The sequence below is a fragment of the Petaurus breviceps genome, unplaced genomic scaffold (genome assembly GCF_028583685.1).
Source record: "Petaurus breviceps papuanus isolate PSGF00001 unplaced genomic scaffold, PetGlider_PUasm1.0 90760, whole genome shotgun sequence".
NCBI lineage: Eukaryota > Metazoa > Chordata > Mammalia > Diprotodontia > Petauridae > Petaurus > Petaurus breviceps.
Genome location: NW_027187338.1, coordinates 9,511,967 through 9,538,647, shown reverse-complemented (window position 1 = coordinate 9,538,647; position 26,681 = coordinate 9,511,967).

Sequence of the window (26,681 nt, the reverse complement as noted above, 5' to 3'; positions counted from 1 at the left end):
TTTCATGGCTACCTGTTGTTACCTCTGTCTCCTTTGCCAAGCTCCCTTTTTGCCCCCAGACGCTGTCTCCTTTAAATGTGACTATGGCTCCAAGGTTCTGTCCCCAGTGTCCTGTTCTTAGCTCTTGGCTCTCTTTCCACTCAGAGTTTTCAGCTTTGCTGTGGTTACAGCTCTCATCTCTACAGCATGGTCCCTCATCCTCACCTCTTTCCCCAAGCTCCAGTCCCACATTTTCAGCTGGCTCCTGGACATCTCTCCCTGCATCAACCTTCTATCATCTTCAATTCATCCTATCCAAAGCTGAATTCATCTTCCTCTGGGAGCCTCTCTCCCCATCCCCACTTCCCTCTCTATGCACTGTTTCCTCTGTTCTTGTCCAATCACCCAGGCTTGCCACCTCCAGGTCACCCTTGTCTCTTCCTTGGCCCTGGATTCCCCATCTTTTAAGTTACTTAGTCCCTTAAAAGTTACTTTCAAGAAGGGAAAACAGAGCCAAAAGAAGTTTCTGCAGTGACTGCAACACTGTTTAATAAAGTTAAGGTGGATAGGATACAAAATCCTGCTCAAATGCAAACGTCAATGTTAGTGCCAAACTCAACACACCTCAATGGAATCGGCCTTCCATTCCATTCATTTTTCTTTCAAGAAATGTTCTTCATAATAAATTTTGTTTGGGGTTTTGTTGTTGAGAAGCATCTATTTTGTCAAAAATGTATCAATAAAAATTTAAAGTCTCTCTCCATCTTTTGCTCTCCTTTTCCATAGGAGGGTTCAGGAAAAAAAAAAAACAATCAGCAGTGCCACCATGGGTTCACTAGGAAGTCATGGCAAAGTCATCTCTCTCTTTTAAAAGCACTTATTAAGAGAATTCCATAGATAGATTCTATCCGATTTCAGTGTGGCATTTCATTAATTACTTAATGATGTCCTTGTGGACAAGATCGAGGGATTTGGATTAGATGATAACATAATGAGATGAATCTGTGCCTGACAACCATACACCAAGAAGGATGCCTAATGAACTAATCCCAGCCTAAAAGGGGCCACCCCTTCCCCATAAGTCCTAGATATGGATCTGTTCAACACTATACATGTTATTTATTTGTGACTTGGAAGACAGCATAGGTGGCATGTTTGTCAAATTTGTGGATGACAGGACACTGGAAAGTGTCAAATGACAGAATAAAGACTGAAAACAATTTTGACCTTTGGGATTATGAATGGAAACTAAGATGAAATTCTCACAAGTTCGAGTGTAAAATTCTGCATTTGGTTGGAACAAATAGAGTAGGGACATTGTGGTCAATGTGAACTGTGCCATATCAATTGGAGGCAGTTGTGAGTCTCAGTGAATAGAAAACCAGCCCTGGAGTCAGGAGGACCTGAGTTCAAATCTAGCCTCAGACACTTGACATATAGTTAGCTGTGTGACCCTGGGCAAGTTACTTAACCATTATAAGCCTCAGTTTTCTCAACTGTAAAATGGGAATAATAATAGCAACTGCCTTCCAGGTGGTTGTGAGTGAGGCTCAGATGAGATGCTATTGTTAAGCCGCTTATCGAAGCACCTGGCGAACAGTAGGTGCTGTGTCAGTGCTTATGGTCTTCCTAGAGATCTCCAGGTTTAGAAGTTTGAGAGGCGACTCTGCCTCAGAGAGAAGCTGGGCCCCTGTCGCTGCCCTGCAAGGCCCCTTCCAGCTCCAATGCTAGGATTCACTGAATGCCCGGGCCTCTTCTCCCACCAGCGCCATCACGGCTTGGCATCTGTGTTGGCTCCAAAGCCAGTGGGGAGGTGAGACAGGGAGCCTGTCCCTCCAATTGTCCACCGGACTTCCCGGAAGAGCTGGCCGTGTTGGAGGGGATGGATAACATCTTCTGTCATAATCAGTGTCCTTGGTTTGACTTCTTATTGGTTACTAGATGGGGGCAAGGAGTTCGATTAGTGGGCAGGGCTAGAAATGCAGGACTAGAGGTGGGGGGAGCACCAACAGAGTAATCATAGAATGAGCACAGAAGAGGAAAAAATACGTTCAGGAGGGGGAAACAAACAGGGTGCTTTGGTTGTTACAGCTTAGTCAATTTAATTTACCTCTTAAGAGACTGAACCTAACGGAAGTTTACAGTCTCATACTCAGTTCTCCATTTTGTTCTTGGCATACTGAAATGTTTGTATTTGTAAGGGATTGAGTTCATTATAAAAAATGTTTTGTTTTGAAAGAAACATTTGCTAACTTAAGCTGGAGTGGCCAGAATTTCCCTTGATCAGAGGAACATTGTGCTCAGCGATAGGGTCAATCGAGGGAGACCTGGTCCTGAAAAAGGCCTGGCCTTGGGGCAGCTAGGTGGTGAAGTGAATAGAGCACCAGCCCTGGAATCAGGAGGACCTGAGTTCAAATCAGACCTCAGACACTTAACACTTACTAGCTGTATGACCTTGGGCAAGTCACTTAACCCCTGACTGCCTTGCCTTCTCCCCCCCAAAAACAAACAAAAGGTCTGGCCCTGCACGTCCCTACCTTTCTGGGGAAAGAAAGAGTAATGATGATGATTGCTAACCTTTTCATTTATTCATTCATTCATTCTCCATTTATCCAGCAAGTGCCTTCTGTGTTTTGGGTCCTGGGGGCTGCAGAGAGTTTAGTTAAGACCCGGTCACTGCCTCATTGAGCTCCCAGTCCCAGTTTTTTTTTTGGGGGGGAGGTGCAAAGTATCATGGGAGTGAGGGCTGAGGAGCAAGATCTTTACTGACTGGGGAATCAAGAAAGGCTTCCTGGAGGAGGTGGAATTTGAATTGAGCTTTAAGAATTGGGGAGGTAGGGGGCAGCTAGGTGGAGAAGTGAATGGAGTAGCCCTGTAGTCAGGAGCACCCTAGTTCAAATCTGGCTTCAGATATAAAAACTAGCCATGTGACCTTGGGCAAGTCACCTAACCCCAATTGCCCTACCTTTCCCCCTCCTAAAAGCAAAAAGAAATGGTGAGGAATTCAGCAGTGGAAGCAGAGAGAATCTCCCGCTTTAGCAGAGTAGAGAGTAATATAATCACAGACATTCATGATAGAGAAAACTTTTACAAAGCACTTTTCATATATTGTCCCATGTGAGCCTCAAAACAGACTAGTCAGGGCAGAGATGGATGACTAGTGGCTAAAAGGCTGGCCTTGGAGTCAGGAGGACCTGAGAGCAAATTTTCCCCAGATGACTCTGAGCAAATGACTTAGCCTCAGTTTCCTCCTCTGTAACATGGGGTAAGGAAAATGCCTGCAGGTGTAACTTTAGGTCCCAGAGTTATGAGAATCACATAAGATAACATCTACAAGTGCTTTGCAAATCTTAAAGAGCTGTATAAATAGGACTGTATTTATATAAATGTTATTAATGCTAGCTATTATTATTAGCATTAAATATTAGTAGTAATAATACTATTAGTATTAAGAATTATCACCCCCATTTTAGAGATGAAGAAACTGAGGCCCAGGGAGTTTTCAGTGATCATGTAATAGTAACATCAAAGGCAGGATTCAAACTCAGATCTCATCCAATTTCCAAATGCAGTATTCCTTCCACTACACTCCTACTCTGGAGCCAGATCACAGAGGTTTGAATGCCAGACTGAGGCATTTAAACTTACTTGCTTGGCAATAGGGAGGCATGGAAGAGTTCTGAGCGGAGTCCCTTGGAAAGGTGGCAGGCTTCCTGGTGCTTTCTCCACAACCATTCCCTGGGGAGCAGTGGCAGGGACATCTAAGTGGCCCAAGCCTTCAACTCCTCCAAACTCAGGCCAGGGTCCCTCCTACACACTCACATTCTTGACTCCCCACTGCCCTTCACCCAGTAGAGTCGATCCATGGCCAAGTCTTACTGTCACGTCTGTCTCCTATGTCCCCTTCTATCAAATGATACATCTGAGGAATCCTTAGTGCAGTGCGGGCCACACAGTAGGCACTGTCTAAATGCTTGTTCCAGTATGTCCTGTCCCCTTCTCCTCCACTACTCACCCAGCCACCACCCTAGGGCCGACCCTCGGCCCGTCTCCCTGGGACTATCACAGCAGCTTCCCCCACCATCCATCCACCTTCCACTTAGCTGCCAAGGTGATTCTGAGCAGGTCCCCACTCCCCCCACACACCCTCAATAATCTCCATCCCTACCACCTATAGCATCAGATAGCAACTCCTGGGTGGCATTCAAAGCCCCACAACACACACAGCCCCTTCCTACCTTTCCAACCTTCTCCTATTTGACTCCCTCTTCCCCCCCCGGGCTCCCCCCCCACCCCATACTTTACAAACAAGCCCCTCCATCTGCCAGCTCAGTCCCTCTTCTTTTGGCTGTTCCCCATCCCTGGAATGTTCTTCCTGCACACGAATCCCCAGGGCCTCCTGGCCTCCCTGGTCCTTCAGGCTGAGCTCAGATCCCACTTTCTGCAGGAAGCCTTTCTCATCTCCCACCCCCATCCTTCCCTACGAGACCACCTTCCATCTGCCCAGTCTATATCTTACTCATAGTATGTATTTATTTATGTCGTCTCCCTCAATAGACTATGACGTGAGCTCCTTCAAGTTAAGGGCCTCATCTTCCCCTTATAATCCCAGGGCTTTCTTAGCCCAGTGCCCGGCACACATAGTAAGCAAACACTTAAATGTTTGTTGACTGAATGAATCGCCCCTAGTTGTTCCATAGCCAGACCCTCCTGGCTCAAAATCCAGTGGTTGCCAACAGTCATTAATGGTCACCAATGCATCTGGGGGTAGGAGAGGGCTGTGGGGGCTGGAGTGCTGTTCTTGGGGGACAGTTTAGGGACTCTAGACAGCTGCACAATAGTGCCCCCCTTCTCTGCCCCCTCCCCCCCGCCATGAGTCACTGGGGGGAAATAGCAAAGACAGGTTGAATCTGAAACTGAGATGGGGCAGCTGCTACTGGTGGGGAGGGGTCAGGGCCCTCATGTTTCCCCAGATCTCCTGAGGCCCCCCAGGGTGGGGCAGGCAGCACCCAGACCTGAGCCAAAGCCTCCACACCCCTTCCTCAGGCTCAGCATAGAGTTTTGTGTCACTCTTGTAAATGAGTGCAAGAGTGATGAGGGAGGTTCCGATCAGTGGAGGGAGAACCCACATTTCCCCCTTCCCTACTTTGGGGTTTCCTGACCCTTCCATGGTCTCCCTGTCTCCAGGTCTATAGGTTGCCAGCATAGCCCAAGGTCAGTCACTGGGGGCCCCATTTTTTGTTCCCCCACCCCCTGCCTTTTTCTTTCTATCTCTGCAATTCTCGGTCACTCATCTCTCCCTGTGTCCCCCACTTGTTTCTGCTGACTCTAGGAACCCTTTTTCTGAGCCGCCTTTCTATGTGTGTGTGTCTCTCTCTCTTCTCCCCCTCCTCTTCTCCTTGGTTCTGTCCTTGTCCTTGCTTGTCCTGGGATGGTGGACAAGTCGGAGCTCTGAGCAAGTGACCCCCCCTTCCCAAGGGACGGGGCCATCTTTTTGAAGAGCCCGATGGGGGCTTATCTGCCAAGAAGGAGGGGGTAGGGGGAAGATCTGTAAAAGGGGCAGAGACAGCTCCCTCCCTTTCTCCCTCATTAGTTCTGCTGACGCTTTGGGCTAAAAACACCCGGGGGGACCGCTGGGGGAGTATCATCTTCCCCAGCCCAAGAATAAAGGGGCCATGCAGACGAGGCCACAGGCAGACACCGGGGCCGGAGACACCATGATCTTCCCAGAGGCCACACAGTTTGTGGTCAATTATTTGCTGAACCGGTGAGGGAAAGGGAGGGCGGGTGCGGGGAGGGGGGGGGCCTAGGGGTACTGGATGGGCATGCGAGAGGTTTTGAAAGAAAGCCTCCTGATTTGAAGTGTGAGACTTGAGACTAATGGGAAGAGGAATGGAGAGGGACTCCGAATTGGTGTCTGATATTTGTGGGAAGGGGACCCTACCGAGAGACTGAGGTGGGAACAGAGGTACGGGAGGAGTCCCAGATTTGGAGCCTGAGAGTTGGGGGAGAGTGACCTTATTTGTGAGGGTCTAAGGGGAGATTTAGGGCGGACGCCCTGATTTATGTCTGAGATTTAGGGGAAGGAGTCAGAGATTTCGAGAAGGGGTTCAGGAGGACTGGAAGAAAGACTGAAGGGGCAGGGGGTGGAAGGGTCCAAAGCAAAAGGAGGGTGGTGAGGTTGGCACCAAAAAGGCGGGGTCCAGGTGTGATGTGAAGGGGCTAGATCCACCTCTCACCGCCCTCCCCACTGCCAGGAGACCCCGGGCGACTCCCCGGCACCGCTTGGACCAGGAACTCTGCTTCTGGGGAGTCCGAGGGCCACCTCCTCCCGAGCCTGCCAGCCGCCGCAGCCTGGGCGACTTCTGGCTGAGCCCCCAGCGCCGCTGGCCGCCGGGGGCCTCGTGGCGCTGGCCCAGCCGCCGCCTCCTGCTCCTGCCCCCAGCTACTGGGCTGGGCGACGTGCCCTCTGCGCGCTGGCCAGGATGCTTCTCCTCGCGTCCCAACCTCATGTGAGCCCAGCTGGCCCGGCCCGGGAGATGCTAGGAAGGCCCGGGCCAGCTATGCCCATGCTGTGACTCGCTGACTGGCTGGGCGAGGGGCGGGGGCTCAACTTGAGGCAGAGTCAGAGAAGGCTGGGCGGTGGGGTGGGGGTCGGTAAGGAGTAAGCCTGGGAAAGGCCCATGGATTGGAACTGGGCGAAGAGCTTCGGGGCTGGGCCAGATAGGGAGGGGCCCCCTGGGGAGGAGCTACGGAGGGTGTGGCACAGGACCTGCAGGTGGAAGGAATGGAAGAGCAGGATGGGGTGGGGGTGGGGGGCTTATGGAGGCCGAGGGAGGGGGTGGATGCTCCCCTCTCCTCCCCTAAATACGTACCCTTCATTGAAGGTGGAAACACCGCTGGCAGTGTCTCAATCACGAATTTCTGGGCAAAAGGATGAGGCATCTGATGCCCTTGTACCTGTGACCCCGGAGGGACAGAATTAAGGTGGGAACCAGAGGGGTGGGGCGGGGTTTAATAAAGGTGGGGTTTTTAAAATTATCAGGGGCGGGCTTTAGGGAGGATGGGATTCATTGGACCTTTCTGCCAATATTAAGCACCCACTGTGTGTGCTGGACTGGGGTGGATTTGGGGTGGAGTGAGAGAAGACAGTTGCTACCTTCACCAAGCTTACAGTCTTCTAGAGGAAAGGATCCAAGCCGAGCCCTGTAGAGCACAATATTATGCGGTCCGTGTGTCAGAGTCCTCTGTGAGGTCTGACTGATTTAGGGGGCATCAGGGGAGGTGTCCTGGAAGAGGCATCTTCGGGTTGAGAATAGAGAGCAGGTGGGAATAATCAGGCCGGGAGGGAGGAAACAAGTAAGTAGAGATGGTCGTCGTTGAGGATGGAGTCATTCAGTTCCTTCACCAGAAGAGAGTTTTTCCAGTCTGGCCCAGTGGGGTAGGCTCTAGGAGTATCTCTCCTTCAAGCCAGGAGGACTCCTGGACACACGTGGGAACCAATGGCCAAGACCTTGGCTAGGCCCAGTCCCACCACCACCACCACCTCCAACTTCACTGAGGCTTGAGTGACCCTCTAGGACTGAGACCAGGAGACGTGTCTCAAGAAATGATGCTGTGCTGAAGCACTCCCGTGTTCTTTTACACCCTTTGGGGGGAGGCTTGGGAACAGAGAACCCCCCCTGGATTGCCCCTTCCCAGTCCTGGCCAGGCTCCCAGTTGGGTAAGCCCCTGTGGGGAGAGGGAGACAGAGCTGAAGTGGGTTGGCAACTGGGTCATTATTAGCCACTTTCTAGGGCTGGTCCCCCTCCACTCCCCCCTTGCTGGACCCAAGATCCTAGTACAGACCAGAGCCATGAATAATCCTGTATGGGAGTCATGGTGATCCTACCATGATGCCCCAGTTTTGATTTTGCAACAAGCCGAAGGTGGACTCATGATCACATGTTGACCTCATGTTGGACCCGTAATGTGCTCATATAGATGGACCCATAATGGATCCTGCTGATGTGACCTGAGATCTGTGAGGAGGCTTTGTTGAATAGCTCCCCCATTGTCCTGGTCCAACAGTACAGCTGCCCTCCCTTTCTCACCACAATCAAGTCGCCTGTGTCCCAACCCAGTCTTTCCTCGAAGTCCCTACCACAGACCACAGGAGTATATGCAAACAAAAAACTGGGCTGGGACTGGGCGCTGCAAGAAGCAGTGAGTGCCTCACCCTAGAAAGACTGGCCCAGTTCCAGGCACACAGATCAGCCTGAAATTTGGAGTCAGAGGACCTTGGCTCAAAGCCAAGTTAGGACACTATCCTGGGGAAGTGATTTAACAGTTCTGTGCCTCAGTTTCCTCATCTGTGATATAAGAAGATTGGACTAGATGATTTTTAAGTAGTCTCAATTTAAAATGACCCTGGGGAAAGGGAGTGTTGCTGTCTGTGTTTCTATAGGTGTTTGTACACCTATAGAAAGTCAAAACTTGGAATCCCACCATAATCCTTGGCATAGCATCATTCATCCCCACCAGCCCCTTCCAATCCAAGTTCCCTAGACTTGGGCACTATGAGAAAGAGAGATTTTTACTTCATTTGCTAATCTCCTCTGAGATTTTCTGAATCACCTCTCCCTCCTCAAGTCCATCCCTGCACAGCTCCCTCTTCCTGGGCTTTGGCTCAACCAATCAATCCTTCCTCATCCTTCAGACTCTAAGTCTGATCAGTCAGAGACTCTCATAAAGAGATGAAAATCTAGCATTTGGATAACAAGAGGATCTCCTGGTTGGTTAGTAGAAAATATTGGGAGTGGAATTCCCTAGGCGCAGGGCCCTCAGATTGGGATCAGCCAGTGCCCAATACACTAATCCACTCCACCCCCACCTTGGAGGAAGAACATCAGATTCACCACAGTCTAGAATGTTAGAATGAAGAAAAATAAGATCTAAAACACTGAATATATCCAGCCCTTTGAAGGGGAACATTGACAAGTTGGAGTGTGTCCAAAGAAAGGTAATTACCATGATGAGAGGACTAAGAAACCATGCCCTGGAACAGTGGTTCCCATTTGGTTGAGAACCCCTAACAATGATGCAAGGGGTTCAGGCTAAAAACTATTTAATGGTGCTTTAAACAGTAAATCATTGCAAAATATCACAAGTAGTATAAAAAATTATCCTGGAGATTCACAATACATTTTTTTTGGTTTTCACAAAACAAAAAACATTGGGAACCAAGGCCATCGGGAAGTAGTTGAAAAAACAGGGGGTACTGAGTCCTGAAGAAGACTGCCAGAGCCATGAGATGGATGGAAGATGCTTAGAGGCAGAATTAGGCTTTGGATTAGTAAAAAAAAAAACCAAAACTTCCTAACCATGAGGGTTGCTGAAAAGTAGAACAAGCTGCCTAGATGAGGTCATCCATCTAGCCTCTGCTTGTCAAGGCTGGGTAGGAGGGGTGTGTGTTTGTGTGTGTGTGTGTATGACAGGATCATAGATTTGGGGATTCCTGCCCAGGTATAGGGTCAGCCTCAGTGCACTCTGAGCTCTCAGATTCTGTGATTCCAAAGAAAGTTGGACATCACAGACAGGAGGAACCCTAGAGATTAAACTGGTCTAACCTTTTCTTTTTACAGAGGAGGAAACTGAGGACCAGAGAGAAGGGTCTTGCCTCAGGCCACACAACTTTGGGTGTTCATAGCAGTTCCTGCATTCTCTCTCTAGGCAATGACTAGAACTGCCCTCCCACGGCCCCCACCCCAAGGATGAAGTCAGAGAGGCCACCATGTTGGGCCACATGTCTGCCTCTGCATGTTTCCCAAGCCTCAACTGTGTCACCCATTGGCCATCTGTTTAGAAAGTAATAAACTGCACATTGGTTTAAGGCAAGTTGGGACGGACACATACATTGGTTTGGGTTGGCAAATTAGATATCTGCACAGCAGGGTCACAGAGTCTGGCTTTGACCTTTATTTTTGCCTTTTGGAGGCCAATTGAGGTTAAGTAACTTGCCCAAGGTTACACGGCTAGTTTTTTTGTGTGGGTGTTAAGTGTCTGAGGCCGGAACCAAACCCGGATCCTCCTGACTCCGGTGCCCAAGTTTTACTCACTGTACCACCAAGCCACCCTGGCTTTGACCTTAAAGAATTCTAGTTCCAAGATCTGCCACTAATCAACTGTGTGACCTTGTGACATGTCTCATATCTGAGTCTTGGATCTCCCCATATGGAGAAGGGGTTGGGACCCTTTAGCATCAGTAGGCCGTTTCCTTCACTATACTGTCATCTTCCATCCTTGGGTGTGGGGAAAAGGGTGCTATGCCCACATAACAATGAGTGGTGAGTAGAGGAGATATTTCTGGGGCAACCTCTAGCTTGTATCTCTGGGGGCTGGCTGTTTCTAGGGTTGCTTCTGGATGATATCTCAGGAGGGGTATTTCTGGGGTATATGGAGAAATACTTGGAGGTTGTTTCTGAAGACGTGTCTTGGAGTGTGTCTGCTGATATTTCTGAGGGGAGGTCTCAGTGGGGGAGGGTCTGATAGGTAGTGTTTTAGAGAGATGTTAAGAGCTTCCTCTGGGAAACCTCTGGAAATGTCTCTCATGAGAGACCTCCTAGGGAGCATCTCAGGACTCTGGGGCAGGGCACATGATCACTGGGTTCTTCATTGCTGCCTCTGGCACAGTCTCAGTCAAACTGAGACCTGTTAAAGACCTTAGCTTGAAAAGGCCAAGATCCCCCACTGCATCCTGGACCATCTCCAGTCATCCTGATCCATATCTGGCCATTGTACCCAGATGGCTCCAGAGGATAAAGTGAGGCTGGTGACTTTTCATACCTCCCCCTCACTTAAATTCAATTCACTTTCATGTCATGGCATCATCTCCCTGATGTCATGATCCTCTTTGAGAATGAAGGACAAACAGCAGCAACCTGTCTCCTATTATTGAACTAGCAAAAGGCAAAAAAAAAAAAAATCCCCTCTACTTGGGGGAGGTGAGGCTAGCCCTGGCAATGGACGTGTCTGTGTCTGGGCCAGTCCCACTGCAGGGAGACAGGCTCAGGTCATTTCTTTTGCTTCTGGAGCTGCCCAAGAACTCTAAGCAATGAGGAAGCTTCGGGGAGGGGCATAGGAGCCATGGGGGTAACCAGGAGTCAAGAGTGTTACAGGAAGAGAGAGAGAGAACCCTGGGAAAGAGAGACTTGAAGGAAGGGACTGCCCCAGTGGTCAGTGGAATGTCTTCTCCTTCCCCTCTCACCACCATTCCCCCTCCCCTCATACACACTCTTTCAGTTTCTCTTTTGGGGGACTTTCCCTGAAGGGAAAATCATGATTGGAAATTTGGAAACAATCCGGATTCATTTCTCTCTCTCTCTCTCTCTCTCTCTCTCTCTCTCTCTCTCTCCCTCTCTCTCTCTCTCTCTCTCTCTCTCTCTCTCTCTCTCTCTCTCTCTTTCTCTCTCTCTCTCTCTCTCTCTCACACACACACACACACACACACACACACACACACACACACACACACACACACACATACTTTCCCCTTCCTAGCAGCAGCCCCAGGCTCTGAACCCTGGAGTTAGGGGGTAGAAACTGAAAGCATGGGAGAGAATCGGAGCCAAGCAATGGCAGGGTGCGGTCAGAAAGTATTTTCTTCCAGCCCTTCTCTGTCCCCTACAGCCTGGTGAGATCCTAAGGGAGGAGGAGTGAGGGGAACTCAATCCCTGTTTCACAGATACATACACTGGAATCAAACAAGGAATGGTAGAATGTCGAAGTTGCCAGAACACCCCCCCCCCATCCCTCTGCTTTGTGTTACAGATGAGGAAGCCAAAGCGCAGAGAAAGGGAACCCCAGGTCACAGAAGGTCTAGTCCCTGGGGAAGGGAAGGGACTGAGAATTCAGGGATGGGAAGATGAGGTGACATGGAGAAGAGAAAGTGATGCCAGCTTCTGACATCCAAGAGTGGAATCCTGCTACTGAAGATGTGTCCAGTCGAGGCAGAAGACAGAAGGACCATAATCTTCTTCAGTCTGATGCTCAGCCACTGGTGAAGCAACCTATTGGAAGCCATCTTTATGGAACGTGGGGCCCACCCAAACTCCCAGAACTTTTTTCAGATGACCTGCCAATGCAAGAACAACTAATATTTACATAACATTTTAGGGTTCGTGAAGTGATTTTTAGATTAGATTTAGATTTTAGAAGGAAGGCAGGAAGGAAGGAAACAAGCATTTATTAATCACCTACTACATGTCAAGGACTATGCTAAACGCTTTACAAACATCTCATTTATTCTCACAACAACAATCCTGAAAGGTAGATGCTATCATTATACCTATTTTACAGCTGAGGAAACAGAGGCAGACAGAAGTTAAATATTTTGTCCAGATCACACAGCTAGTAAGGGCCTGAAGTCAAATTTGAATTCAGGTCTTCCTGCCTCCAGACCCAGTCTCCAAACCACGTCACATCCATTTACTGTTGGAGTAGATTTTTAAACATGTGTACAGAACTTTACAATTATGTGACCGTGGACTCTGAGCTGGAAGGGACTTAAATGCCATGTAATCCAACCCCCTCTTATAAATGAGAAAACTGAGGCCCATCTATTGGAGGTCATGGAGTAGGTGACAAAGTCTTATTTGAACCCAAGCCCATGATTTCCGATCTCGGTGCCCTTTCCCCTGGCCCCTCCCCTTTCCCTATTTTTCCTTTCATTTGCTATTACAGAGTAGGAGGTGATTATTCCCTTTAGACAGATGGGGGAACTCTCCCAAGGTCACACAGTCAATAAAACTGGGACCACAGCCCAGATCTCCAAACTCCAGCCCGGTGCTCTCAGCTCTCCCCCAGGGCACCTCCCTAAATGGAAAATTGGCTGTTCCTCCCAACTTTGGGGCGTCCTCAGATTTGATAAGCACATTTTCATCTCTGCTTAACTCCCTATCGAACTCCGAACAGTGGAGAGAGTGTATCGTATCCTCTCCCTGTTGACAGCCTGGCTGCTGTTCTCACTAGCCTTTAGCAGATGACCTCATCCATTCTGCTAAGACTGAAGCCACCCATGAAAGGCCTCCTCTTTCCTCCTCCACCCCTTGAGTCCCCTCTGCATCTGCACCCAATTTCTCCTTTGCCCCTGCCACAGGATAAAGTGGCTATCCTTTTTCCCTTGATCCTATCCCCTCTCTTTCTCCTCTGAGAGTTTGTCCCAGCAATCACTTCTCCCTTTCTTACACTGTTCGCCCTCTAGAATGTAAGCTCCTTGAAGGCAGGGACTGTTACCATTTTGTCTTTGTGTCTCCAATGCCTGGCACATGGTGGGTGTTCAATAAAGACCTGTTGGTTGATTGAATCTTTTATTTACTGGCCCTTTACTTAAATGCTTACAACCAGGTCTCCTCTGTCCTTGAAGATCCTCCACCACCATGTCCTTTAAAACACTCATGGGGGTGGTTAAGTGGCTCAGTGAATAGAGCACCGGCCCTGTGAGTTCAAATCTAGCCTCAGACATTTACCACTTACTACCTGTGTGACCTTGGGCAAGTCATTTAACCCCAATTGCCCTGTCCTCCCCCCTCTCCAAAAAAACTAAAACAATCATTCTATTTTGTAAATCATAGAGTTTGAACTGGAAGAGAACTCGGAGGCCACTCAGTCTAGTCCAGCTCATTGGACAGATGAAGACAGGGCTCTTCTTGCCCAAAGGCCACTCAAATCCAAGAGGCAGAATCAGGTTTTAAACCCAGGCCCCCTGGCTTCTCAGTCTTTCTGCTGTCCCAAGTTTCTTTCCCTCCTCACTTCACTGCTAATGTCCCAGGAAGAAATCTCTATTCACTGTTTCCACTTCTTTCCCACCCATTCACTCCTCAGCGCTTGGAGATAAGATTTCTGGCCTCAGCAAGCCAGGGAAACTGTTCTCTCCAAGGTCGCCGATGACCTAAATGCCCAAGCCAGTGGCCTTTTCACAAGCCTCATTCTCTACAACTTCTCTGAAGCTTTTAAAGCTGTTGTGTGGTCCCAGCCCGCTTTTGGGGTGATTTCCCCCTCCCCCCTTCTTCATCCCCTTTGTTGGTTCATAATTCTCTTCTTGCCCCTTCAGGTCTCAAATCAGAGTCTCCATTATGTGAAGAGACTTCCCCCTTATGTTAAAAACCCCAAATCCACATTTCTGTCATGTGGTAGTGTCAATGTGTCAAGTGTTTCAGGAGTCTTAATAAGATCATTAGTCCAACTGTTCTCTAGTTCTCAAAAATTGAGGTGTCTGGGGTGTTCAAGGAGGACTAGCCCTTCTGGTATGGGGACTCCCCAAGCCCTTTTCAGGGCCACTCATCCACTTTTGGTGTCTACCTCAAACAGCTCTCACCTGTGACTAGAAGCAGCTGTAGCATGCACAGCAGCCACATGCTGGCAAATCCTTTAGGCAGATTGAGGGTAACCAAGAAGCCTCAAACCTTTGGGTGAGTTAAGAGGTGTCCCCAAGCATGTAAAGACTTTCCCCCACTGGAATAGGTAGATTAGGACAATCTATTGCAATGGTCATAAAGCAGGCACTATGGAGAATATAAGTTACTTAGCCCTCATTACTTCTTGCTTGTGTAGCCCAGGGCATGACCTATCCCTTTCTTCCAACTCTCTCTAGGCTTTAGCTTGCTTGCTCATCTCCCTTGTACCCATGAGGTGAGTTGGGTAGACAGCCACACTGCTACAACTCACTCTCAAGGTCCTGGGTCACCCTGGTGTTGGGCTAGATACGCACCTGCTGCTTACAACTCTAGGTCCTGGCCCCCACTGGTATGTTTCCATTTAAACTAATCCATCAAAATGAAGCCATTAACTGTTAATCATGAAACATTTACTAAATCTAATGCAAAACAGTCATAATCATAACATAATATAACATTCTACCCATAAGCCTAGTCCACACTCTTCCACCCATGCACACAGTGTCTGTGGGGGAGAATGGACAGAAACCTAAGGGGCATATGAGTAGGGAAGCCAATGTGTTGTGAGCAACTCACGGCTCTCTACTGCAGATCTAGACCTCCCTGATCTCATTAGGAAACAGTATGTATCATGTGTCACCTGCTGGGTGAAATTAATTCTCTGCTACTTAGGGAGTGCTACCCCAGTGTTAAATTCCTTTAGAAGGCAGTAGATTTAAGCTTGGGATCTATAGGGCTTCCAAGCTCTGTTTCTTTGACTAAGCACTGAGGAAGTCCTACATTTTTTCAGCAACAAAAGTTCCCTTTATCCTGAGATATGCAAAGGTCCTCATATGTTGTCTGGTTTAGATGAATTTCTCTCAGTATAGGTAAATGTCTGAGGGGTTTCCATCTCTCTCAAGCTATAGCTATGGATAGAGAGCAAAGCAACTTTTCCCTAGTTCATTCTCCAAGCAAGGATTCTGGTTTCTCCAATCAGCTCCCACCATCAAGGCTCTTCTCCAGTCATAGCAGCTCCTTGCATCAACCACACAGCCTGTCAGTCTCTACTCAGTCAGTCTCAACTGGACTATGGTTCTTTCCTCTCAGTCCTGTTCTGCATTCTCTCTTGTGGCTTCTGATGTCTCAGCTTCTATAAGCAGTTTCTTTGTTGACTTTACCTTCTAATTCCCAAGCTTCTTATGTAGTGACCTCCCTCTAACTTAAGCTGAGAAGCCCCAAATCCACATTTCTTTCATATATGATACAGTCAACATGCATTTGTCCCACAGACCCAAAACAGTTCTTTGCTTCAGTTTCACAGCTATAAACCTCAAAATTCTTAATTTTAAAAAGAGGCATATAGACATTCAGCTCAGCATCAATTCAGTTGTGTCCAACTCTTTGGGTTTTCTTGGCAAAGATACTGGAGTGGTTTGCCATTTCCTTCTCCAGCTCATTTTACAGATGAGGAAACCGAGGCAATTCACCCAGCTAGTAAGTGTCTTTAGGCCAGACTTGAACTAAGGGAGATGAGTCTTCCTGACTCCAGGCTCAGTACTCTATCCTCATACCACTTAGCTGACCCATATAGCTCCTGGGAAGCAATGTACTGCACCTGTCTTTGACCACTAGCAGGTACTTTTGCCTCAGAACTTCCTGTGTTTCTCCTTAAATTTCTCTGTGTTTCTCATGCAAATGTTCTCTTTTTGCCCTTTTCAGTAACATTAAAAATGCCTATATAAGGAAAAGGTCAGCACCATGTTATATTTGGCCTACTGTCTTAATCTCCCAACTCTCTGCCTCCACTATCTCCTCTTACAGGTAGCCCTCACGTAGCTACCCAAAGAATCTTTCTGGTACACGAGTCTGATCCTAGTCAAAAATATCAAGTAGGTCCTAATGAGAACTTACAGAATAAAATAGAACCTTCTTACCACAATAGAGCTCTAACCTGGAAAGTTTTAACCTGGGATCCAAGGGCCCCTCGGAGGCATCTAACGATCAATTTCAGGAAGTTCATGTATACTGGATTATTAAAAAAAAAATCCATTTTTATTTTCACTGTCTTCTAACTGTAATTTAATGCTTCCTTTACTTATTTAAAATCCTTATTCTGACAGGGGGCCTCTAGGCTTCACTGGACTACCAGAGGGGTCCATGACACAAAAAAGGGAGGAGCTCTAAATGATCTTCAAGCTTATTTCACATTTATCTCTCTTTTGTAACTTCTACTGACAAACATTCAGGAATTTGACCTTCCATGTCCTCCTTCCTGTTGTTAAGTCATTTCAGACTCTTCATGACCCCATCATTTGGGGTTTTCTTAGCAAAGATACTGGACTGGTTTACCATTTCCTTATCCAACTTATTTTACAGATGGGGAAACTGAGGCAAACAGGGTTAAGTGACTTCACACAGCTAGTCTGAGGATAGCTTCATTCATTTATTATCAACTTTTGACATTCACTTTTATAACATTTTTAGTTCTAAATTTCCTCCCCTCCCTCCCTTTCCCCTCCACAAGAGGGGAATCTGATATAGGCTATACACATACAATCATATTAAATTTATTTCCATATTAGTCATGTGTAATGAGAGTGTAAATTTTAAAGATCTTCCCTGCCCCTAGGCTAACGTGCACCTGGAGCCTGGGGTGGGAGGCTTGTTTTTCAGTAGATACTTTTTGATTGGCCAGTGGGTCCAAAAGGTTGTTACATTCTCTGAGCCAGGAGAAGGCTACATAAGCCCTGATGTGTAGCTTTGTTTTGGGACTCACTTTGAGAAGTGTTCTGTGATTTGATCTGAATTCTGGGAAGCCGTTTTTGAGAGTCCACCGGCTTTGAAAAACCCAGATGTGGAAACCAACATGTTGACTGGGTATGGATGTAATGGTTGGACAGTTTGGAAAGCTGTCTACTTGATCTGTTAATGTCTTGATAATTCTGTCTGTATATTTTGAAGTTTGGGGTGCTGACCTTTTTCCCCTGAACAAGGTAAACGATATATGTCTGACTGATTAAAGTAAGCTTGTTAACCCATTTTGAGTTGCTTTCCTTTAACAAAGCAGATCCAAGAACCTGTATGGGCAGCAAACCTTGAGGACGCGCTTGGGGTGCTTGCTGCTACATCATGTTGTGAAAGAAGAATCAGAACAAAAACAGAAAAGCTGAGTCCAGATTTGAACTCAAGAAGATAAGTCTCCTTGACTCCAGACCCAGCGTTCTATCCACTGTACCACCTAGCTGTTCCCATACTCCCCTATCCCAATAATTTATTTTTTGTAAGTTTTAAAATTTATTTTAAACTTAAATACAGAAGAAGAAAAGAAAAAAATACATTGGCATGTACATAGAAGAACATAAGAGAGGATTCAATATAAAACAGTAAATTTTCATTTCAAGAAAACCTATAAAATAACATTGTTTTCAAAGTTGCCCAACTTTTATTTCCTTGTAGGTTTGCTTTTGTTTTCTGCTGTGCACTTTTGACTTTATTTTTTCCTCCTCCCACTCCACAACAAAGAAGGCTACAATTAATTAAGGATATACATCTCTCTATATATGTGTATATATATATGCATACACACATATATAGATATCATAAACATATATATATACACCTAAACACATAAATGTAAGACCATACTATGCTTATTTCCACCTGTCATCTATTTCTCTGAAGGTGGATAGCGTCTTTCTTCATAGGTACGTCTTTTCCATGTTTTTTCTGAATCAACCACCTCATCATTTACTACACTATGGCAATAGTTCAACACAATCCCATTCTTTCTGGGATACTGTCTATGAGAGTTTCCTCCCGACTTTTCAGCATTTCTTCTACTGTGGGTTGCATAGATTTTTATACAAGTAAGTTTTAATTAAAAAAATCAAAACTATCCATTTTGCTCTTCAACCATGCTCTCACTTTATGGTAGGAAGTTCCTTACCTTTTGTTCTTCCAAATTAACTTTGATATTATTTTTTCTAGTTGAAAGATAATTTTTTAGTAATTTAATTGGGATGGCATTACATACATAGATTAGTTAGGTAAAATTGTCTTTTTTTTTTTATTATATTGGCTTTACCTACCCATGAACAATAAATATTACTTCAATTATTTAGATATGAGTTTTTTGTATAAAAAGTGTTCTATGTTCATGTTTGTATAGTTCCTGTGTCTGTTTTGGCAGGTATACTCTCAGGTATTTTATACTGTCTAGTTATTTTAGATGGTCTAATATCCCAATAATTTATGCAGACTGTCTTTCCTGCCCTGAATGCATCCCCTCCTCATCTCTGCCTGTTAAAATCCTTCCTTTAATTCAAAGCTCAGCTCAGTTGCTCCCTCCTCCAAGAAGCCTTCCATGATCCCTGAAGTTGAAAGTCACCTTTCCTTCTTTGCATTTTTTTTTTTTTTGCTTTTTGGAGGGCAATTGGGTTAAGTGACTTGCCCAGGGTCACATGGCTAGTTTTTGTGTTAAGTATCTGAGGTCAGATTTGAACTCAGGTCCTCCTGACTCCAGAACCGGTGCACTGTGCCACCTAGCCTCCCCTTAATCAACATTCTATGGGCCCTGTCACTATAGCTAGCTATGAATCCACCTAAATATATTATCATCCCTCCATCATATCTAGAAGGATACCAAGAGAGATTTCTGTCAAATGCCTTTCTGACATCCAAGTATACCAATAACCTCATCAAAAAAAAGGAAACAAAGTTAGTCTTGTGTGGCCTGTCTTTGAGTCTATTCTGGCTCCCAAAGAACACCTTTTTCTAGGTGGTTGGAAACTACCTATGTGATCACCAACTCAGAAATTTGGCCCAGAATCCACATGGTTTGGTATTCCATCCTTTCTTGGATTCCACCTTTTTCCCCTTGCTGTAAATCAGTAGATGAGCTTGTTTCTGTTCTAATAGCCTGTCTGCTTGTTCACAATTCTCAAATGTCACTGGCCCCAGAATCACATCTGCAAATTCTTTCAGTACCTGGATCTGGAGACCAAAACTCATAGAACGTATCTTGGGCTTCTCTGGTCTTCCTTTCCCATATTATTTCCTGATGGATCTTCCTTTATCAATTCCCTCTGAATATTTGTCCCCTTTCTAATGTAAAGATTCTCGTTCTAGAGAGGATGGCAAATTAGAGATGAATTCCACTAAGCAGACATTTCTTAAGTGCCTGCTCAGACCAAGCCATAGACTCTGGAAGAGAAAGAAAGTTTAGGTAGGCCAAACACAAGACACTGAGTCAGTGGTTCTACTGGAGAACTGGAGAGTTGACTTCACATTATAGCATAAAGAAGAAATCCAGGGTATAGAAACATTTTTCAGCTGTGGCTGACTATTCATGACCCCATGTGGGGTTTTCTTGGAGGTACTGGAGTGGTTTGCCATTTCTTTCTCCAGTTCATTTTACAGATGAGGAAACTGAGTTAAATAGCAGACCTGAGTCCAAATCATAGGGTCCTAGAACTGAAGTTGGAAGGTAACTCAGAGGCTAATCAATTTAATACCATTTTATAGATGAGGAAACTGAGTCCTAAAGAGATTAAGTCACTTGATGAAGGTAATACAGATAATGAACATCAAAGGTTTGATGTGAAACTGGGTCCTCTGGTTCCAGAGTCTGCTCTCTTTCCCATGTACCGGTCTCTCTCATACTAGTTAGTGCCTGTGTGACTTTGGACAAGCCACCTTACTGCTTGAGACCCCGATTTCCAACACTACAGAGTAAGGAGGGGGGTGTCAGACAAAACAGGTTCATCCCAGCTCTAGATCAGCGATCATATGGATGCAAATGAATGAGAGTGATTTCAATTCCCTGGGCCTCAGTTTACCCTTCTGTAAAATGAGGTTGGACTAGACAGCCACTCAAGTCCATTCGAGTTTTAAATCTGTGGTTCTGGGAAGGCCAGAAGGAAACACGATTTTGGGGAAAGTTGCCCTGCCTTCCCTGTTGATAGGATACTGTATGCCCCATGAACTGACCCTTTTTTGGTTCCTCTTCTTGTTCCAAACTTAGCTTAAAGGGCCAAGCTCTTTTTGTCATCCTTAGCATTTTTTGCAAGGCCCAGCTCTTTCCGAGTTCCAGTTTTCCTGGCACTGTGTTTATTCTTGGTCCCCAGCCCCTGCTTCCATCTTTCATCCTAGCAATGCAGCCTGCTTCTCCACCCACCTTAATATCCTCCTCCAAACCATTCCCACACCCTCCCCGACACGCTTTTCTTCCTCATCAGGATCACTGGCACTTCTATCCTGGGAATTCCACTGTGGACAACTTCCCTCTGTGAGTCAATTTGGTCCCTTTGATGGTGGCTGGGATGGCACCTTGCTTTCCTCTGAATGTTTTCCATCTGCTTCTCTGAGGTCTGAGACCTCATCTGATTACACCCACCCAGCATCCCCTTCCTATGCAGTCATGACTGCTTAAGATTTATGTCACGGTCACTTTCTCTGCCCAGTTTTCCATCCTTTCCTCATCATTAACTAGTTCCTTGTTAGTAAAAATTACGTCTAAGACAGTGGTAGTTTCCCCTCATCTCTTCCTCTTTCTGCCAAGAGATGACATTGTCAGGAGAGAGAACCATAAATTTTTCAAGCACGTCATTTTTAGCTGAGTAAGGCTTTGTGTAGCTCTCTGGATAAAAATCCCCCCATCACAGTCATCTCTTGTCTTTTTATACAACCCTCGTGCAGGTCCTCATTATTTCTTACCTGAATCCCACTGGGGCCTCCCCTTCCTAATCCATTCTGCACGATATTGCCTATGTAATCGTGCTAGTACACAAGTCTCACCATGTAACTCCTCTCCTCAAAAGATTTCTGGTGGCTCCCTATTAACTAGAGAAAAAATACAACCCACATTCAGAGCTCTCCAGGATCTGGCTCTAACTTATTCTGCTATCCCTACCTCCAAACCAACCTTTGTCTTTTGAATAGTCTATGTTTCACACAAAATGGATGACTAACTTTTCCTGAATCTTGTCTGACCCTCTCTTACTGATGGGCATTCACACAGACTTCCTCTCAAGCCTCAGATGGACTCCTATATTTTTGCCTTCTAAAAGTCTTCTCTTCCTTCAACACTCAGCTCAGTTGCCCATCTTCAACATAAAGCCATCCGCAATCGCTCCAGATAGAAGGGATCTGTCCCTCCTCAGTTTTCCTGTAATCACTTCCTCTAATTGCTCACTTCTCCTGTACGTCTGATCATTTCTAACTTGTATTAGTTGTTTGACTGTTATTCTTGGGGCTGTTTCCTTGAGAGCAGGGACCGTGTAATGATTCATCCTTGAATTCTCAGTGCCAAGTGTCTAATAAATATATGTTGAACCAAATTGAATGTTGTGATCTCTATGAGGAAAGCATCATCTATAGTCTTCATAAGGTCAGTTGGTCAGTAGAATACTCCAACGATGCTATCTGGTTTTGTTTTCTTCCCTGTGGTCCTCCCCCATGTTCGCTCATTTAGATTTGTTGGTTTTCACTCAGGTATGTGACTGCTAAATACACAGTTCGTTTCCTTCTATTGGAGCTGGGCTTTCTGTTTGTTTGCTTTTTTGTGAAGCTTGTGCCCTTCTGTCTCTGTACTCTAGTGCTGAGTAAGTCATGTAAGTAATGCCGCTAAGTCTTCATGGTGTCTTTTCTTCATGTCACATTTACTGCCTTGAGTAAAAATTTCAAGCTTTTTTTTTTCTTGTATCACCCATACGCTGAGCATTGGGGTGTAGGTAGGAGACCAACTCTTTTCCTGGTTGATTCCTTTTGAAAACCCCTCCTTTGCTTTTTTTTCTTTGTCCTATACTGGTTGTCCACCATATTTGTTACCCCAGCACTTAGCACAGCACCTGGCACACAGTAGGAGCTTAATAAATGTTTATTGACTGACTGATCATAGAATTTGGTTTTCTGAGGACTTTCTCATAGTGGGAAGAGTGCTAGACGCGTAGTCAAAAAATAATTCAAATCCATCCTCTAAAACAACTAGTTACATTAGAGATTTTTAAGTTCCTTGAGAATAAGGATTGTTTTTACCTTTTTTTTAATCCCCTCCTTTTGTGCTTGGCACATAGTAGGTGCTTCATAAATGCTGTATGGAATCCCTCCGAGCCTCAGTTTCCTTCTCTGTAATACGGATTACAATGATGCCTGCAGAAGCCACCCCACAGACGAAGATCCAATGCAGCTTGAAAATCTCAAAGCTCTCCACAAGTCTTGACTATTGGTATAGATTCAAAGACTCTTTGAATTGGAAAGTCACATCCCAAGTCACCCACAGGTCTGAGAGCAGAGGACAGAGGCACTCTGCCCTTTTTTGGAAATAATGCCTCTCAATGCAGTGCCCTCCCTCCTCTCTCCTTCTCTCCGCCCAGGTGGGCTGAGCTCAGGTCAGCACCAGCAGCCTCCAGTCCAGGCTCCCCAGAGCCTAGCATCATGGTTATCTATACTATAGGCCTATGGCATCCATGCTACAAGCTTAGAACACACTGCTCTCCTTTCTCTTCCAAAGTCCCACAGTCAATGGGAAAAAATGGGCTTACTTGCTGACTTCTCAAAGCCTTGTTTCCTGATCAGGGAAAGATAACTTCCCAGGTGCCTTTTAGCCAAATGCCCACCCATGAACCAGCAGGAGTGGAAATCAACACATGTTCATCCCTAAATGGTCCTGGTCCTTGAACTTTAAAAGTGAAAGCTTTTGGGGCGGCCAACTAGCACAGCGAGTAAGAGCACCGGCCCCAGTGTCGGGATAACCTGGGGATCGAATCCGGGCTCAGATACTTAGTACCATACCCAGAAATAACTGGCCAAGTAACCTTGAGCAAGTTACTTAACCCCAATTGCTTAAAAAAAAAAAAGTGAAAGCTTTTAGGGATTATCTAGTCCAATCCCTTCTTTCTATAACTGAGGAAACAAAGTCCCAGAGTGGGCAAAGGACAGGGCACAGGTAATCTGTGAGAGAGCAGCAGCAACGGAGTTCTTGAGCCAGCCACCAGGCCTTTACTGAGTGCCTGCTGTGAGCAGGGGCCTAGGCCAGGACCAGCAGGGCACAGTCCCTGGTCACAGGGAATGTCCCATTTACTGGGATGAGACACATACACAGAAATGTGAAATACTAAGAGAAGGGGTGCTCACAACCAGGAGAAGCAAAGAGAGGGGCTCAGAGCAGGGAGAAATCACTTCTTGCTGGGAGAATGAAGGGAGGCTTCCCGGAGGTGATGTTGGTCCTGGGCCTCCAATAATTTCATCTGGCAGAGATTTAACCCGGTGGATATTTAGGCAAAGGGAATACAAGGGTGAAAGTGTGGCAAAGGAAAGGGCAGACTGGGAATGTGGGGGAAGAGCTCAGGGGACCATATTGCCCCTCTGCTTAAGACCCCAGTGGGTCCTCATTACCTCTAGACAAACCTCATCTCCTCTGTGTTTCGTTTGTCCTCTCTATTTTTCCACACTTTGTATAGGTTACTTCTCCTTACACTCTATAGCCCAATAAAATTGGCCTCGCTGTTCCTCACAATGAACACTCCTCCTCCCTCTAGATCTTCACACTTGTCTATGCCTCAGGACAGGAACACCCTCTCTCAGCAAAAAAAAAAAAAATGCTATCTCCTACCCAAGGCCTTTCTGGATTTCCCCAGAATCCCCCAGAAGGCTGCTAATGTCTTTTCAATAAAAATGACCTTGTATATCCATTTTGTCTTTTCTTACATGGGCACATAGGTTTTATATGTCTTCTCTCCCTATAGAATGTAATCACACTGTGAGGACAGGAGTGATTCCTTTTTTTGTCTTTATACCCCCAACACCTAGCAAAATGCTTAGCAAGCAGTAGGCCCCCAGTGCAGGCTTACTGACTGATTGGCTGACCTAAGGGGGGCAAGGATGATGTCCTCAGAAAGGCCTTTGGGGCTTCAGCTGGCAGAAAACCCTGAATGCCAGGCTCAGGAACCTGGACTTTATCCTAAGCTGGATAGAATCCTTAAAGTTCTCTCTAAAGGAATATATAATCAGAATCATATAATCTATAAGAATATATAATTGCCATCACCATCATCATCAACAAAAAACATATGACAAGTGCCCACTATGTACCAGATACTCTACTGAGAATACAGAGACAAAAAAAATGTTCTTGGCTTCAAACAGCTTCCCTTCTAATGGGAAGGGCACTAGCAACGGGAATGGCTTCACAGGAGACAAAGTCCTTGAGCTGAGAGCAGGATTTTTTTGGTGGGGGGGGAGACCATTGGGGTTAGGTGACTTGCCCAGGGTCACGCAGCTAGCAAGTATCTGAGATCAGATTTGAACTCAGTTCCTCCTGACTCCAGGGCTGCTGCTGTATCTACTGTAGCACCTAGCTGCCCCCAAGAGTAGGATTTATAAGAGGAGGTGAGGAAGGAGTACATACTGAGTTTGGCAGGGGTTGGGGAGAGGATTAGAAATAGTGTCCTATGTGAGGATGCCAGGTGACTTGGATTGAAGAGGGCATGAAGGGGAAGGTGAGAAAGTGGGTTGGATCCAGGTTTAAATGCTAAGTAGAGGGGTCTTCTGTGATACTTGGTTCAATAGGGAGCCTTTGGAGTTTACTGAGCTGGGGAGGGATTTTATCAAACCTATGATTCAGGAAAATCACTTTGGCCCATGGAGGAAGAAGGATGGACTGGAGAAGGGAGAGGCTAAGGAGGGAACACCAGTGAGGAAGGGACAGCACCTCATGAAACCAGCTGCTTAGGTGTGGAGGAGCCATGATTTCTAATAGGGACAAGGAAATCCTAAGTCCCTCTAGGAAGTTAAAGGAATAATGATGATTATTATATGTAGCTAGTGGGGAGCCACAGAAAGTTTCTGAGAGAGGGAGGGACAGAATTAGAGCTGAGTTTTGGGAAACACAGACACACACACACAGACATACACACATACTGACTGACAGACACAGAGGCACTCTCATAGGCAGACTCACACACAGAGACTCAGAGATACACACTGGCAGAAACAGACCCTGTGCTGAGTCCCAGAACAATGGGCTCATTGTCTGAGCTGGGGCCTCCGATACAGACACAGGTTGGAAGAAAGAGGCCCTGGGGAAGGGGTTATTGCCCCCTCTTTTGATCCCTCCTTACATTCTCCCCCCACCACAGTTATGCCTCATATCAGAGGCACCTGTGACTCCCACTCCCCTCCTCTCAACTGGTGGGGAAACTGAGGCAGCAGCACGGGATTCAGAGATGGGCATCAGGAGATGGAGAGGGATCCTAATTGAGTGCCTGGGCACTCAGTCCTGTGGCGGCGGCAGCCAATACTAAGTTATGGTCCTAGCTTCCTGGGGACAGCAGTGGGAGGGAGAGATAGGAGCCGTGGGGCCCAGAAGCCCCCAGGGAAAAGGGGCAAGGATGTTAACGTTGTTCCTCAGTCCAGCCCAAAATCTTCAAGATCTCAGCCCTACCCATCCAGGGAAGCCTAGGACTGCTCCCAAACCCCAACAGTCTCAGCCCCCAGCCCTCACCCCGGAGTTTCCCAAATGTCTCAATGCGGGTCACACATTAGTCATTCCTTCAGGGCCAGGGGACAGTGCTTGAGAATGTCCCCAGGCCGGAGCTCAGCTGGCCAGGCCGAAGCTCAGGCTCCCCTACCAGCAGCCCTGACTGCCCTAACAGAATTTGCCTGTGCCTGTGGGGGCGGGGAGGGGTGCTCTGGAGGAGGAAACCGGGGCAGAACTGGCCGGCCCTGACACATCCCAGCCTACTCACTTTTGTAACACTCAGGGTTTCCTCCTCCCTCTCCTGCTCTGCTTTTCCCTGGTCCTGTAAATGCCTCTCCCACACTGGCCCTCCTCCCTCTTCCTGGGGAAGGGCTGAAATGGGGAACAGGGCAGCAGGCTGGACTTGAGGGGACCCAGGCTCACAGGGAGTTCTTTCTCAATCTAGTTTCCACATAACATGGGGCAATTTAGGGGTGAGCAGAAGAGACCCACACCTGGGGTGAGGTGGCTCACCCTTCCCTTGGTGGAAGGGTAAGGTCCACCCCAGAGCACAGGGATAGGAGGGGCCTGCCCTGAGATGATGCCATTTGGGACAGAATGAATTTTTCCAAGTTCCACAGACTTCCATAGTATTGGGTTCAGTGCTTTGGTGACCCATGGGAAGAACTGGACCCTTGGTGGTGGATGGGTAGGGGACATGCTATCTCAACTGAACAAAGTCTCTTGCTTGGGGTGGGGGTGAGGGCAGTGAGGAGTCTATGCAGCTCTTATCTTGGTTCTCCTTGGCCAAAGAGACCCCTGCTCCAAGCCAG